The 15,566-nt window shown below is 44.4% G+C and overlaps 1 long non-coding RNA gene across 1 annotated transcript in view; it reads left to right on the forward strand.

Annotated features, from left to right (window-relative positions):
- LOC114015328 (uncharacterized) overlaps nucleotides 1-15,566 on the forward strand; it is a 111,420-nt gene that overhangs the window by 2,760 nt on the left and 93,094 nt on the right. The window contains exon 2 of the long non-coding RNA XR_003559185.2: nucleotides 14,496-14,618. This is a non-coding gene — a long non-coding RNA (uncharacterized LOC114015328). The remainder of the gene's footprint in view (nucleotides 1-14,495; nucleotides 14,619-15,566) is intronic.

Consider the following 15,566-nt stretch of genomic DNA (forward strand, 5'->3'; position numbering starts at 1 on the left):
TAATTTCACTCCCAATTTCTGAGTGGCACAGAGGAATGGGAATTGGGGGTTATGGTCAGTTCATCACACATTTCTGCCGCTTCTTCCTCCTCACACTCTTCCTCTGCTCCAGCACAGGGTCCCTCCCATGGGAGATGGTCCTCCATGAACTCCAGTTGTGAGCCCTTCCCATGGGCTGCAGTTCTTCATACAGTGCCAGTGTGGGTCCTTCCATAGGGTGCAGTCCCTCAGGCACAAACTTCTCCTGTGTGGGTCCCCCGTGGGGTCACAAGCCCTGCCAGCAAACCTGCTCCGGCCTGGGATCTTCTTCCCTCCACATGTTCACAGGTCCTGCCAGCAAACCTGCTCCAGAGCAGGCTTCCCATGGGTCACAGCCTCTTTCAGGCATCTGCCTGCTCCAGCACGGGGTCCTCCACAGGCTGCAGGTGGATACCTGCTCCACCATGGACCTCCACTGGCTGCAGGGCACAGCCTGCCTCACCATGGGCTTTACCATGGGCTGCAGGGGAATCTCTGCTCCAGTGGCTGGAGCCCCTCCTGCCTCCTTCTGCACTGACCTGGGAGTCTGTGGGGCTGTTGCTCTTACATTTTCTCATTCCTTTCCTGAGATTCCCCCCTCCGCCCCCCCGCCCCCCCCCCCTTCTTAATATGCTATCCCAGAGGCAATACTTATTAGCTCAGCCTTGGCCAGTGGTGTGTCCATCTTGGAGCTGGCTGGCATTGGCTCCATTGGACATGGGGGAAGCTTCTGGCATCTCAGTGAAGCCACCCCTGTAGCCCCCCTGCTACCAAAACCTTGCCATGCAAACCCACTACAGACAGATAAGTCAGTGTCTTTCTTGTTGTACAATTCTAATTTTAAAATTATATTTTTCAAACATATCAGTTGCTACATGAACTCAGTTACTGGATATCCAAAAGGTGACACCAGATCTACTTCAGATTGCTGTCTGAGGGTAGTAGGTAGGACATAAGAAACTCTTCTACTAACTGTGAGACAAAGCTCAAGTCTTTATTTTGGCTGACTTTAGTTCTATACCAGGGCATTCCTGGGTTTTGGTTTACAGGATTATCCCAGTTTACCAACTAAGAGTGTAATTTACTAATCCTGCTATCGCTATTTCTGGAACACTGGAGTAGCTCTGTTCCTGAAATCATTGAGAGTATACTTAATTCCATTGTGTGGCACTTTAGTTACTGTGCACCATACTGCACCGAAGAAAGATACAAAAGCACTTTTGAAATGTAGCATACATAAAATGAAGAATATAAACCTCTTATTTGTCATGTTTTCTTTGTATGCTACACTGTATATTTGATATACTTAATTCTGTACCTTAAGTATGCAAGCAGACCAGGTGCTGATTTCTGTATCTATAACCTGTTAGAATGAGGAGGTTAGTTTTCCATGCTTTGTTGTAACATTGGCCTGAGTTTTACATTCTATCAGTCTTAAAGGAGAAAGACTGGATGCCACAAGTGGGGTGTGTGCACATGATTACCTGCTCCCTCATCATTCCTTCACTAGCTTTGGCTTCCTGACCACAGATGCAAGACCAGAACACAAGACCAGATCTCTGTTCTCCTGCTTATGCTGCATGCAGTATGATCATCCACCTTTTATCACTCTGAACTTAATGTCTTCTTCTTCTGAGTCATAAACTTTATCTTTTTTTATTTCACTTTGGATTTTGTATTTTAGTATTCTACCGTGTTTTATAGATATGACCTGCTTTCAAAGTATTGGTCTTAACAGCATTTTGACCTAGCTGCTTCTGTTCCCCAGGAAATTCTGACTTCCATACTGATTCTGAATGATTTTTTTTTCTCTTTGATATTCTGGAATTTCCTAGGAAAAAATACTTCTGTATTTTCCAGTCTTAGCACATCAGTAAAGTGTCATATCCTAAGGCTGGGACATCAGGGGCAGCTGAAGTGCTGCGGTATCTGCTGAGTAGTAGCAGCACTGCATTGGTGTGAGGACTGCTGAAAAACCCGAGTTCCCTGCTAGGAAGGTAATGAGTTGAGGTGGCTGCAGGAGCCAGTATCATCATATTGCCTTCAGTCCTCACTGCACACCTCTGCTGGCCAGCTGACTGCCAAAAGGTTTGCAAGGACACCGGTGTTGTGTGCTGATGGAAAGCTGCCCCTGGATTTTCCCTTTTATGAATTTGCTGAGCCTTGGCCTTGAGGATCTTCACTAGTTGAAGAGTTTGCCTGTAGTGTTACAAAGTTTGTTTACCTCTCATTGAAACAGATTCTTTCTTTTGTACCTTATGTCTGAGTTCAGAACAAGGATTTGGAAGGTTCCTCCTTTGGGACCATTGCTGATCCTCTACAAGTGAAGTTGTCCCAGGTGGTCTGCTCCATCACCATGCTGGCTTCCCTTTTGTTTCTGTATAGGCTCTGGGAGGAGAAAAAAATTCATCATGAATATTCTCAGTGAGTTATAAACAGGAAGAGGCAGTAACCTCTAATAGTTTATAAAGGTTCATATAATAAAAACATTAAAGAACAACAAAAGAGGTATCTGCCTTGACAGAGAACTACATAGTAGTACAGTCTGCCATTAGTTAACAGCTTCTAACACTACCTACCTTAAATCACCTTTTAAAGTAGCAAATAGTTGAGTGAATTTTAAAGTTGAATTTTCATCACTGGGTCTTGGCTCTTTTCCCAGCAAAGCAGCACACAAAATAACTTGTTTATGGGCTCTGAAAAAAATCAGGTTTGCATTCTGATGCTTAATTTCTACTTGGGGAAAAACAATAATTCCTCAAGCCATCAGTTTCATTCTAAGATAAAATAGAATAAAGAGCCTGAGGAATCCAAATAAACATGCCCAGAATTGCACATCAATGCAGAGGCTGCTACCTGGGGAGGGGACAGAACTGCTGGCTTCCTCTGGCCTCCTCTAACTCTCCCATCAGTCATTTGTGGCTGTATGTATGTCAGAAAGCACTTGGCTCTGAGTCCTCTCTGGGCCTGATGGGATGCTTCTTTGGCTTTGCTGTTCTTTGTTTTCTTCAGAGTGTGTGGATATGGGAGGTCTGGGCTGCAACCCACACAGTGGTGCTCCTAAGCATGAAACTGAGGATCTGTTTTATGTGCCCTCCAAGGTAGCAAAAAGGCTGAAGATGGTGGCTGGTACAATAGTCTTGGAGGGCTATATACCCTCCTAGTACCTACAATGGACTGGGTAGGGCACAAGGCCAGCCTGGTGCAGTCTTGTCCAGAGTGTCCACTGGATGGACTAAGGAATGAAGAAACTTACATGCTATATATACCCATGCACCAGTATAAGCTGGTGGCCTCCCAGCTGGAAAGCAGCTTGGCAGAAAAGGATCTGGGGGGTCCTGGTGAACACCAGGTTGAACACAAGCCAGCAATGTGCCCTTGCTACAAGGGAGGAGAATGGTATCCTGGGCTGTATTAGGCAAAGTATTGCCAGCTGGTCAAGAGAGAAGTGGCCCTTCCCCTCTATTCAGCACTGGTGAGGCCACAGCTGGAGTGCTGGGTTCAGTTACGGCGTCTCCAGTACAAGAGAAAGGTGCACACACTGGAGAAAGTCCAGTGAAGGGTCATTAAGATGATTAGGGGACTACAGCATCTCTGCTGTGAAGAAGCACTGAGAGAGCTGGGATGGTTCAGCGTGGAGAACAGATGGCTTGAGGTGATCTTAATATATATAAATATATGAAAGGAGGGCACACAGATGACAGAGGCAGGCTCTTTTTGGTGGTTCCCAGTGGCAACGGGCACAAACTGAAACAGGCGGTTCCCCCTGAACATCAGGAAACACTTTTTTTCACATAGGGGTGACTGAGCACTGGCACAGTTTGCCTGGCGAGGCTGTGGAGTTTCAATCCTTGGAGACGATCGATCGAAAGCCATCTGGACGTGGACTTTGGCAGTTGGCTCTAGGTGGCCCTGCTTCAGCAGGGAGGTTGGACAAAATGACCTCCAGAGGTACCTTCCAACCTCAGCCATTCTGTGGTTCTGTGATTTATACTAGTAAATAAAAAGATCCACAGCTAATTATCTGGCCCTCAGGCAAGTGATATGGCATAAGTCATGTCCATACCAGCTCAATTCTCTTCCCTGTTCTGAACATGGTGGCTTCGTCTGTGCTGCATACTGGGAGCAATCTCTGGCATATGCTCTCTCCTGAGAGGTCAGAGTGGCTGCTAGGTGGCCTGGGCCAAAAATGTGCCTGGCAGTGTACTAAGCAGCTGGACTGTATCAATGACTGTGATTGAGCCTATGGTCAGCCTATGTTTGGTTTGCTGATAAAAATGTAGTCTTTCAAACCTATTGTCCATATGCCAACCGTGTTAGAGGAAATCAGCATAGTTACCAAGAGTTTTTTAGATACAGGTTTCTTCCTTCTGCATTTGTTCTTCATTCATAGATATTAAAAGCATCCTGCATCCTGCCTTGCCTCACAACTCTCCTGGCTCCCCCTCCGCAGCCTGAGCTTCCTGGTGTTTTCCTGATCCTGTCCAGGGGTTTTGCCTGTGGTTTCATAAATCGTCACTCAGCTCAAGGGGTTTTACTGGAAGGTTGGTGCTGAGGCACTTGCTTTCCTTTCCTTAACAGATAGCTGAGGCTATGTAGCACCACTCTGCGACTTACCAGTTGGTTTCTGCTGTGTGGGGAGTTGATTGCAAAGGTGTGCAGAAAGTCAGTTACATTCCTAATGGGTGGCCAGTGTGGAGGCTAATGCTGACACAGCTTCCCAGCTGCTGACTTGGCTGCAGGGATAGGGTGGGGGAGAAATTCAGGAAGAGAGAGGCAGTGAAAAGAAGCCATGGAAAAACACAATAAATGCGAAAATGCTAAACGAGAAGGAGCACAAGAAAGAATAGAAAGAAGAAGGGAATATTCTAGAAGGAAAATAGTGCTAGAAAGAAGCCTAGGGCTAGCAGAGCAGGGAGAGGAAACAAGAATGTGGTGGAATAAACGTATAAAACAGAAAAGAAAGGGAAAAAGGAAAACATATTCCTTAGATTCTTTCTTTACATTATTTTTCCTAATGCATGCTCTAAGCACTGTGTAACCAGCTACATCCCTAGATTTGTATTTTGCAGTAGTCCTACTACACGTTTTATGGCTTTCAACAGCATTTGAGCTGAAGCAGAAGCAGCTTGTAGCATTTTTCTTCCTTTCTGTCCCCCAGTGCCCTCTCAACATTTCCTATGTTCTGCTGACAGTAGGCAGAAGGGTTATTTGGCACCCTTCGCCCACTAGATTGAGTGCAAATGCATTTTGGCAGCGATGCCTGGTAAACTGCATATGCTTTGCACATGGCCCTTCCCTGTAAAGTTTTGGGTAATATTCCACTAGTTTTCTCTCTCATTTATATTTCCTTTCCCTGTGTAGCCAGAATGTTGGAGAATAAGCATTGGTATAATGCTTACCTTTTGCTAGCTCACCCACACTGATGTATGTTTTTGCATCCCTTTTTGCCTTATCTGTATTATTTTTCCTGTGTTAGATGCAAATAGGATAGAAGATTCTGCATAAGGCAACGTGCTTTACCAGGCACCAACAAGGCACTCAAAAAATGACAGTGATGTTGGTTGAGTGTTCAAATTCTGCAGTATTTTCACCTAGGCTGTGTAACCTTTTCTTCACTTCTGAAGTGTCCATTTCTATGAAGAAAGGAGAAAACAGGGAGACAATAGTTTTGCTTACAATTCCAAACCTCTCACTCAGCTTTTGTTGTCCAAAATCTCTTTTCTTAGTGCTGATCCAGGCTATTTGTGGAGCTTGCTTTTCAGTCTGTTTTTGTGGTATACTCTTCTTTCTCTCTTGTTCGCTGCTTGCTTGGTCAAAGAACAATCAGCTCAGTGCCTTTGCCTTCATAGTTCAGACCTGGAGCATCCATAGTTAACTAGTGCCTTCAGAGAATGTCTTCCTTGTATCATTTCAAACACTGTTACAGTGGTGAAAAACTTACTCTTACAAGCTGGAAAGTGGTGAGCTTTGGTCATGAGGGATGTAGGCAAGGCACTGACTGATACTCTCTGTCCCTTAAACAAACAGTTGGTCTCTATATATCTCACTTTTAACACAGACATTTTAGGAATCCGTGTTTTGATAAGATGCTTCACTCTTACCACTTTTATTGTTCATTTGAACTTTATTTGAGCAGTATAGTAACCTAAAAAATAATGAAAGCTTCCCACTTCCCAAGGCAGCTATTCTTTATGTAACTTTTAAGAGTACAGAACGAATATCTGGTAGCTCATCGTATTTTAGCTTTTGTTGAAGGAAGGGGACTATTTAATCCATCATCTAGCTCCAACATCTATTGCTAATATTGCTGAACCAGAACTTTTGCAAGGTTAAGCTACTTCTTCCCTACACTGTGATGTTGTTCTTCCTGATGAAGAATCTTCAGTTACCTAACTGTATTATTTTTCATGTGCACGCTTGTTTGAAAGGATTTCCAGCTGTCCTGGAAATACACATACCTCCAGTGTGGTAATTAGCAATACACAGGTTTCTACTGTGTTCCTATTCTACTTTTGTTGATTGGGTAAATGTAACAACAGCATGGAAGTGCAGGAAGCCTGTGTCACCAGCCTGAGCTGCAAAGCTGCTTGTGTAGGCATGGCCTAAAAGTATGCAAGGGACAAAATTCATGTGTTGCATAGTTCTTTTCATTCAAGTAGTTTGAAGGGAATGAGCTGGCCATGCCACCTCTGATCTTACTTCTGTAGCTGTAAACACCGTGGCCTGTTCTACTCATGTAGCCAAGGGCGATGTGGGAGTGACTTGGCATGCAAGGGCACACTCCAGACCTGCTGCAAGAGGTGCTGAGATGTAGTTAGAGTCACAAATGCCACAGAGTACATCTGAGAGTTTGGGTTTAATTTGTCTTTGGATAAAATCATATTTATTGGTTTTATTACATAAATAATTGAACAATGGAAAAATGTATGTATTTGGCTAGGAAAGGATTTGCAAAAGCACATGAGCATTCTAACCTCACTCCCTTTGAGTCAGAGTTGAACCCCTAACTTCTGCATTTTTTAACTATCCTCCTCAAAACATGACAAAGTGTCTGTACCTGCTGTGTTTAAATATGGGCGAATGTGAATGAGAATTTATACAGAATATAGTCACTGCTGTCAATATTTTCTCTTGAATCTTTCCATTGATCTCAGTAGGAATTATACCAAGCCTTTGTTAGGGACATAGATTGTGATGCCTATCACTCCTGATATCTAAACTGGTTTTGTTCTATCAAATGTGTATGTTGCTATGAAAAACTATACACGAATTGTGTCCTTCCCAGAAAAAGCAATTCTGATGAGGCTTGTACATGGTTCTGGGGTTGTATTACTTTCCAAGTCAACACTTTTACAGGAATAACATCTTCTCCGAAGATTTACAGTAAACAGATGTGCTAGACAAAGGCTGAAGGCAATTAGAAATGTGGTGATGTGATCAGCCAAGAATGTACTGTAGATCAGTGGGTAAACTTGGCACTATAGTCTGCTTGCAGTACCTGTATCACTTGGTTTTCAAATGAGAGTCCTGATATGTACTGTTGGGGGTGTGTGTGTATTTTTTGGGGGTTTGGTTTTTTGTTTTGTTTTGTGTTGGGGTATTTTTGTTTATTGTTTTTGTTGGTGGGTTATTTTTTTAACAGAAGTAATTCACATTGCTAGTGTATGGAAAATGACATGAAGTAAGTAGCAAGAATATTACCGTTTCTTTTTTTTGTATTTACTTCCACAGCATTAACAATATAAGAACATGACTGAATAATTCATGTATATTTTACTGAGGCATTCTCTCAAGCAACCGAGGGCTTTCCTAATGGTTTGCCTAGACAGCGATTCCAGTCTGTGCTTGGAATGTTTGATTTGCAGGGCCCCACCACTGTGCTAATGTGTTTTACTTTCATAGCTGTCTCAGTCATATAAAATTGTTGCCCTACCTATAGACTGATAAATACTTTCCCTTCTTTGGCGCTGTCAGTTCACATAAATATTTCATGCAGCTGCAAGCTGATCTGGATGTTTGCATTAATGAACGTCCTTTTCCCTTTGACTTTATGACTGTCGTATTCAGCCAACTCTACCATTTTTAAAGGAGAACACTAATCAGTTTGCATGTATTCTTCTGTTGTAAGCACGCCATATATATATGATCTTATGTGCCCTATTTTGGCTGTATCTCCATTGTCATCTACCTTACTGTATTGGGTTTCTGTGACAAGGGATTGGTGGTGTGATGGCTACAGGGGTGACTTCTCTGAGAAGAGACCAGGGACCCATGTTGGACAGAGCCAATCCAGCTGGCCCTAAAATGGATCTGCTGCTGGCCAAAGCGGAGCCCATCAGCAACACTGGTAGCATGTCCGTGATAGCGTATTTAAGAAAGGGTAAAAAACATTGCGCAGAATCTGTAAGAGGGTAGTAAGAAAAATGGAAGAGAAACAGCCTGCAGCACCACGATCAGAGAAGGAGGAGAGGGAGGAGGTGCTCCAGGTGCTGGAGAAGAAATTTCCCTGCAGCCTGTGAAGACCGTGGTGAAGCAGGCTGTCCCCCTACAGCCTGTGGAACCAGTGTATGTGCCCTGAAGGAAGCTGCAGCCCATGGAGAGCCCATGCTGGAGCAGTCTCCTGGCAGGAACGGCAGCCCATGGAGAGGAGCCCACACAGGAGCAGGTTTTGTGGCAGAACCTGTGGCCCATGGGGGACCCACACTGGAGCAGCCTGTTCCTGAAGGACATGGAGAAGACCCATGATGTAGCAGTTCTTGAAGAACTGCACCCAGTGAGAAGGACCCACACTGAAACAGTGAAGGATTGTATCCTGTGGGAGGGATCCCACGCTGGAGCAGGCGAACAGTGTGAGGAGGAAAGGGCAGCAGAGATGAAGCACTATGAATTGACCACAACCTGCATCACCCATCTCCTGGTGCTGCTCAGGCAGGGGGAGGAGGTAGAAGAGTCAGAAGTGAAGTTGAGGCTGGGAAGACGGGGGTGGGAGGAAGGTGGTTTTAGTTTTGTTTTTTAGGGGGATTGCTTCTCACTATCCTACTCGGTTTTTAATTGGCAATGAATTACATTGATCTTCCCCAAGCCAAGTGTGTTTTGCCCGTGACAGTAGGTAATTGATGAGTAATATCCCTGCCGTTATGTCAGTCCTTGAGCTTTTTCATCTTATTTTCTCCCCCTGTCATGCTAAGGAGGGGGAGTGAGAGAGTGGCTTGGTGGGCACCTGGCAGCCAGCCAAGGTTAACCCACCACTTTTACCTAAAATGGTTCCTTGTGGTCTTTTAGGCATACCATGTTTATGGATTTACTTTACTGAATGTTTATCAAGAAATGTAATTGGTTGTTAAGGGAAGATGAATGCTTTCTCCCTTGCTTGTGCTCTGTATTTGAATGCACAGAGAAGATGAACACAAACTCATGGGCTCAGGCACCGGATTTGAGCTTGTGTAAAATCTGAAAGTGCCCTCCTTTCAGCTGTTTTCTTGTCCTATCTACCACCAAGCAACAAGCAGAAAAATCTGGCTATGGTAGGGCTTGTTTCTAGAGCATTTATTTGTATCTGTTTCAGCCAAAACTCTTACCTTTGCAACAGTAGAACTAATTATCTGGGCTGAAGTCTCTACTTGGATGTATCTCTTAAATCCCCCATCTCAGGCACACAATGAATGCTGTCCTTTTCACTTTCTTTGACATTCTCTTACAGGGCAATGAGCAGTGGTATCGCAATACCTGCTGACACATTAACTGCTAGTATTAATATCAGTCTACATATAGCTGAGACAGCTATGTCATTTCTTAAATGAGATGAAAATCATCTCTTAAAAGGGGTTTCTGTTCCCAATAAGCTATGTTCACTTGCAGCAAAGGTGGTGTGCCAAAATATTGTCTAAAACAAAAATATCCTGGTATTGATTGGTGGGGGGAGAGGTATTCCATGCAAACAAATTGCTTATGTTGAGTATCTGAATCACAGGCTTTTCCTGCTGAAAAACAGTTTTTGCAGATGTATGTAACTAACAAAACCTGCAAAGTCTGCTTCTTCCCTTGCAAGTCTTGTAACGGAATGGGAGAATACCCACTGCCTTTCTTCTATTCCCATCAGCTCAAACTGGATTGATGGTCTTTAAGCTAAACATCTCTCCAGCTGCCACCCAAATTACAAAGCAAGGGATTCCATCCCAGTAGACAGGCTGAGCTGCAGGGGCAAAGAAGTTTGGGTGCCTATGTCCCTCTTCTGGTGTGAATTCTCAAGTGCCTAGTAGAGGCAGAGCCAAACAATGATTTGGATGGGAAGAGCTAAATCAAGCTCAAATGAGTCTGCAGGGCAGGTCTGCATCTGGCTTATAGATCTGCTTCCTTTCAGTGGAAGCCAGTCCCTCAATGATATATCCGTGGTCTTTAAACACTGCCAGGGTAGAATGAGGTGCCTTAGATGGGACCGCTTCTTGCTGTGCTATGATTCACCCTAGCTGGCCATTGCCTATTGTCAAATGCTGAAAACAGAGGCTCCTTTTTGGAATGGAACTGCCTTATCAATCCTTGTTTACTAGCAAGGATCTCTGGCTCTGGCCGGAAAACTGATGAATGGCGTGTGAGCATATGGGAGTGAAGCAGTTTGTTTCACAGTTCTGCCTAGTTTACTTTGACAAGTTTTCTTCTTACAAGCAAGAATGAGGCTTTAAAACTGAGACTCTAAAATCATCAGAGAACTTTCACTTGTGGTGTCTGTGTGAGATAATGGCTTCAACTGCTTGAAACTGAGCACAGTTTGACAGCAAGGGCAGGAATGAGGGGAAGGTAAAGTGAGCCTTCTTGCATAAAAGCACTAATATGCTTCAGAAGTCACGGTGGAGACTTAAATTTCCAGTTCAATCCCAAATGACTTGGCTTTAATAGTCTGTCCAAACCCATTTGACATTCCTTTCATGTCTTTCAGAGCATTCAGATTCCTCAAGCATTTGTTGTGCTACCTAATTAATTTGAAAGACTGTGCTTAATCCCAAAAATAAGTTGATGAAGTTTTACAAAGTTTGATCTTTGATAACAAAGCTGAAGGTGCTTCAAAAACAGCAAATTTAGAAAGTCACAAATATATTACTTCACTCTTGTTCATAATAGAAGCTGTTTTAGTTTATTAATTCTGAGTATAGTGCAGCCACTGGCCTCCTATTTTACTTTCTCAGGCAAATGTTCCAGAGGAGCAAGAGAGCTGTATTCCCTTTCCCATTTACTACTACCCCATGTAGCATGGGAAAGCTGTTTTGTCTCATCCAGCACATATGCAGTGAATATATTAGTGGACAAGGGAAGACCTATGGATGTCATCTATGTGGACTTCTGTAAGGCCTTTGACACTGTCCCCCACAACATCTTTTTTTCTAAATTAGTAAGAGATGGATTTGATGGGTGGATTTGATAAGGAATTGGCTGGATGGTCACATCCAGGGGGTAATGGTCAACAGCTCAATGTCCAGATGGAGATCAATGATGAGTGGTGTCCCTCAGGGGTCTGTATTGGGACCAGTACTGTTTAGTGTCTTCATCAGTGACATAGTGGGATCAAGTGCAGCTTCAGCAAGTTTGCAGATGACACCAAGCTGAGTGGTGCAGCTGGCACACGTGAGGGAAGGGATGCTATCTAGAGGGACCTGGACAAGCTCAAGAAGTGGGCCCATGTGAACTTCATGAGGTTCAACAAGGGCAAGTGCAATGTCCTGCATAAGGGTCGGGGCAGTCCCCAGTATCAATACAGGCTGGGGGATGAAGGGACTGAGAGCAACCCTGTGGAGAAGGACTTGGGGGTTCTGGTGGATGAAGAACTGAGCTGGACATGAGCTGGTAATGTGCACTTGCAGCCCGGAAAGCCAACTGTATCCTGGGATGCGTAAAGAACAGCGTGACTAGTAGGTTAAGGGAGGTGATTCTGCCCCCTCTACTCTGGTGAGACTCTGCCTGGAGTACTGTGTCCATCTCTGGACTCCTCAGCACAGGAAAGACATGGACTTGTTGGAGTGGGTTGAGAGGAGGGCCACAAAGATGATCAGAGGGATGGAACATCTCTCCTATGAAGACAGGCTGGCAGAGTTGGGGTTGTTCAGCCTGGAGAAGAGACAGCTCCAGGAAGACCTTTTTGGAGCCTTTCAGCACTTGAAGGGGGCTTTTAAAAAAAATGGGGACAAACTTTTTAGTAGGGCCTGTAGCGATAGGACAAGGAGTAATGGTTTTAAACTAAAGGAGAGCAGATTCAGACTAGATATTAGGAAGAAATTTTTGACACTGTAGTTGGTGAAACACTGGAACAGGCTGCCCAGAGAGGTGGTAGATGCCCCATCCCAGGAAACATTCCAGGTCAGGTTGGATGGGGCTCTGAGCAGCCTGGTCTAGCTGAAGATGTCCCTGCTCATTGCAGGGAGGGTGGGCTAGATGACTGTAGAGGAATGAAGGCAGTGGGTTGATTAGCATTGATAATATGCAGCTGTGGCCTTGCTGCAACATCAGTGGGTTGATTGACATGGATGATGTGCAGCTGTTGCTCGTTCTTGCTAAGTGGTTCAATAGCCCTAAGGACTGTGGGAGAGGTGGCTGGGTGGAGGAGGAGTAGTGTGGTCTAACCTCTGGAGGAAGGAGAAGCAGCATGGACAGTAGAGTCTGACAGGAAAAGCCTTGTTGCAGCTTGATAGTTTGTTTGTGCTGCAACAGGTGACCTCTAAAGGTCACTTCTAGACCAAACTGTTCTATGATTGCTATGATTCTATTCCATATTTTAACTTCAACTACATCTGGAGCCTTTCCTCTAGGTAGCTCTTTGGCCATTTTAATAACTGAATTAGCTTTGAGCATTCACAGTGAGTTGTCTCAGTGGTCATAGATCAGCTGTGGAGCATTGTATTTGCTGAGGTGCTGTTCTGCTTGCCACACGGATGAGACACATGGTGGAGTGCATCACACAGCTCCCTTTACCCATCTGCCTCTATAAAATCATGAATGCAGAAAGGGAAAGGGGTTATGGTGCCCACTTGGGTCTCATCCCACATAGGGCCAAGGCCTACTTGAATCCTGAAGATGAGAAGCATGGCCATGCTCTGAAATTCAGCCATAATCTGTGAGAGCCATGTATTTTCTAGTGCAACACTCACCAGGTCCCACAGCACAATGCCTATGACACTTATTGGGAGACTCAGTGCAACAGCCAAGAATTGAGCTGCTCCCAGGAGATGGTCCTGATAGACTGAGGTTCCTGCTCATGAGCAGGAATGAGTCCCTGGGACAGCAGGGGATAGTCCTTTTTCCATAAGGGAGAAAGAGATGGGAGTGAGCACAACAGCAAGGCAGGCGGGGGCAGGAGCCCTGAGGTGGGGGCGGGCAGAGCCTGTGCTGAAAGTCCTTGCAGCTGAACTCCGAGGCTCACCAAGGCTTCTCAAACAGTGCTCTCAGGAAGCAGGCATTAAGTGCAGGAGCCTCAACTCCCAGAATGAGCAAGATGTGTGCTCTGGATACAACGCTGCGCAAACAGATGTTCAAAACCTCAGACTGAAGTAATATTGCCACCCTGAGGGACTACTAACTGTAACTGCTCTGAACAGATTTGCTGAAGGTGCACCTTGTTTGATTATTTAAGTTGTTGAGAAAGATAGAGTACTAGCAACAGGAATAACCTGATACTGAACCTTTGACTATGGCTGGGATGTGAGGGCACTAATAGTCTTTAATGTCCCTGATCAGCCTCACCTGGGGCCTCCACCCACGCCTTCTGCCTGTGATCCTAGGAGGTGCATTTAAACTCAGGCTGGGGCTTTCAGTCTTGGCTTGAGCTATGTAACAGGCATACCTGTCTCTGATCTTCCTTCCTTGAGGGATCCTGGGCCTGTATGTTAGGTAGCTTGTTCCTAGTCCTTTCTCTTGGACAGATATTGGACCCATGTTGCAGCATTATCTCTAGCTCTGTCTCTGCCCTCGTCTCCTGTGGGGGTCCCCAGATTGGACCCTGGATCTGGTTCATTACCTTGCCTTGTTTGGGACTGTCAGTGGACCCTGTTATTACCACCAGGCTGCCTGCCACCTTCAGACCCCCTGGGAGTCTGCTCTGGTGAGCAAGGGCGCTTCTAGTGTTGTAGTCACCTTTGGTTCCTGGCTTATTATACCTTGTGGAGCTGCTCTGCTTTTGCTGCTCTCCTACAGGTAAAGTGGAACTGGAGGGCTCTGAGTCTTATTCTCTCTTCTTTTCATGAGTACAAAGTTCACACAAATTAGGATGTCCTTGTGTGTAAAAAGGACAAGAAAAGCTACAGTGAATCTAAATGAAGAATAAAGGATAGTATTAAAGGAGAGGAATAAACAGTTCTAGTTGTTTGGCACTTCCCACTCTGAATCTGATCTAGCTTTTACATGTCGGTGCAAATTCTTTGACAGTAAGTTTGTGACAGCACTGTGTACTTCAGCAATCCCTTTCAAATGCTGCATTCTGTTGTTTTCCTCAGCTGTGAAGATTCCCACAAGGAGCATTTCTGAAAAAGTCTGTAGCTGTGGTGAGGACTTCAGAAGGAAGGAGCCCTGCAAGAGTAAAACAAGTGGTGAAATACCTCAGTCTACTTCTGTGAAAGGTAATGACATTTATGCTAAAAAGAAATCGTACTGTACTGGAGGAGGTTTTTATTTTTAATTATCATTAAAAAAAAGAAGACTAAAGCTGGTGATTCCTGCAAGGTAAAGAGGATGATTCTGCGGCATATGGTCACAAGGAAGGCTTAGCTCACAGTAGATCATACTGTCAACACACAGTACATTCCTCTTATGTTTTTTGGTTGTATGGTTGGATTGTTTTTTCATGTCCCAGTGATGGCAAATTTGTTGTGATTTTTCAAATGGTTTCCTACAATGCAAAACTTGCCTGTTTCTCAGTCTTTCAAACCCACAGCCTGCTCAGCTGCATGCCCCATTTGTGCCTTCAGTTTTGCTTTACTGACCATAACTTGTGATGGACAGAATAATGTTAGTAGCAAAAGCTTATTTCTGAAGTAACCTCTAGCCTTCAAGTGTTGAAAGGGAAGCATGGTTGTAGCAAAGAATCTTGGCTGCTGTTTTTGATACTAAACTTGAGCACAGTTAACTGAAGAAGGAAAGCGGTCACATTCTACACAAGAATATGCCCAGAAGGGCAGGTGCTTTGTACCAAAAACTGAACTGAGAGGTTTGCAAAGATAATCAGCATTAACCTAATTGCCCCCATTGAAGTCAAGGGAGAAGGCAGAGTTTGGCTACGTACAGTGCATGGCACATAAGAATTTATAGTGATAAATACTGTTATTTCCTACTAGCAAAAGGCTTTTACTGGTTTCTGAGCTTCTGACAATGACTGTATTATGTATCAATATAGCAAAAGCTCTACAACCCAATCACTGTGATTTTTGCTAGTAAAACTGACATTGTGTGAGGAAATTCTGTAGCTCGTCATGTCTCTAGACTGATGTCTATGTTGGCTTCTCTACTGCAAATTTTCAGGGAGTTTTGGTGAGCAACAGATTAGTTTGATGGAAAAGGGGGAAGTTTAA

The sequence above is a fragment of the Falco cherrug genome, chromosome 4 (assembly GCF_023634085.1).
Source record: "Falco cherrug isolate bFalChe1 chromosome 4, bFalChe1.pri, whole genome shotgun sequence".
Lineage (NCBI taxonomy): Eukaryota > Metazoa > Chordata > Aves > Falconiformes > Falconidae > Falco > Falco cherrug.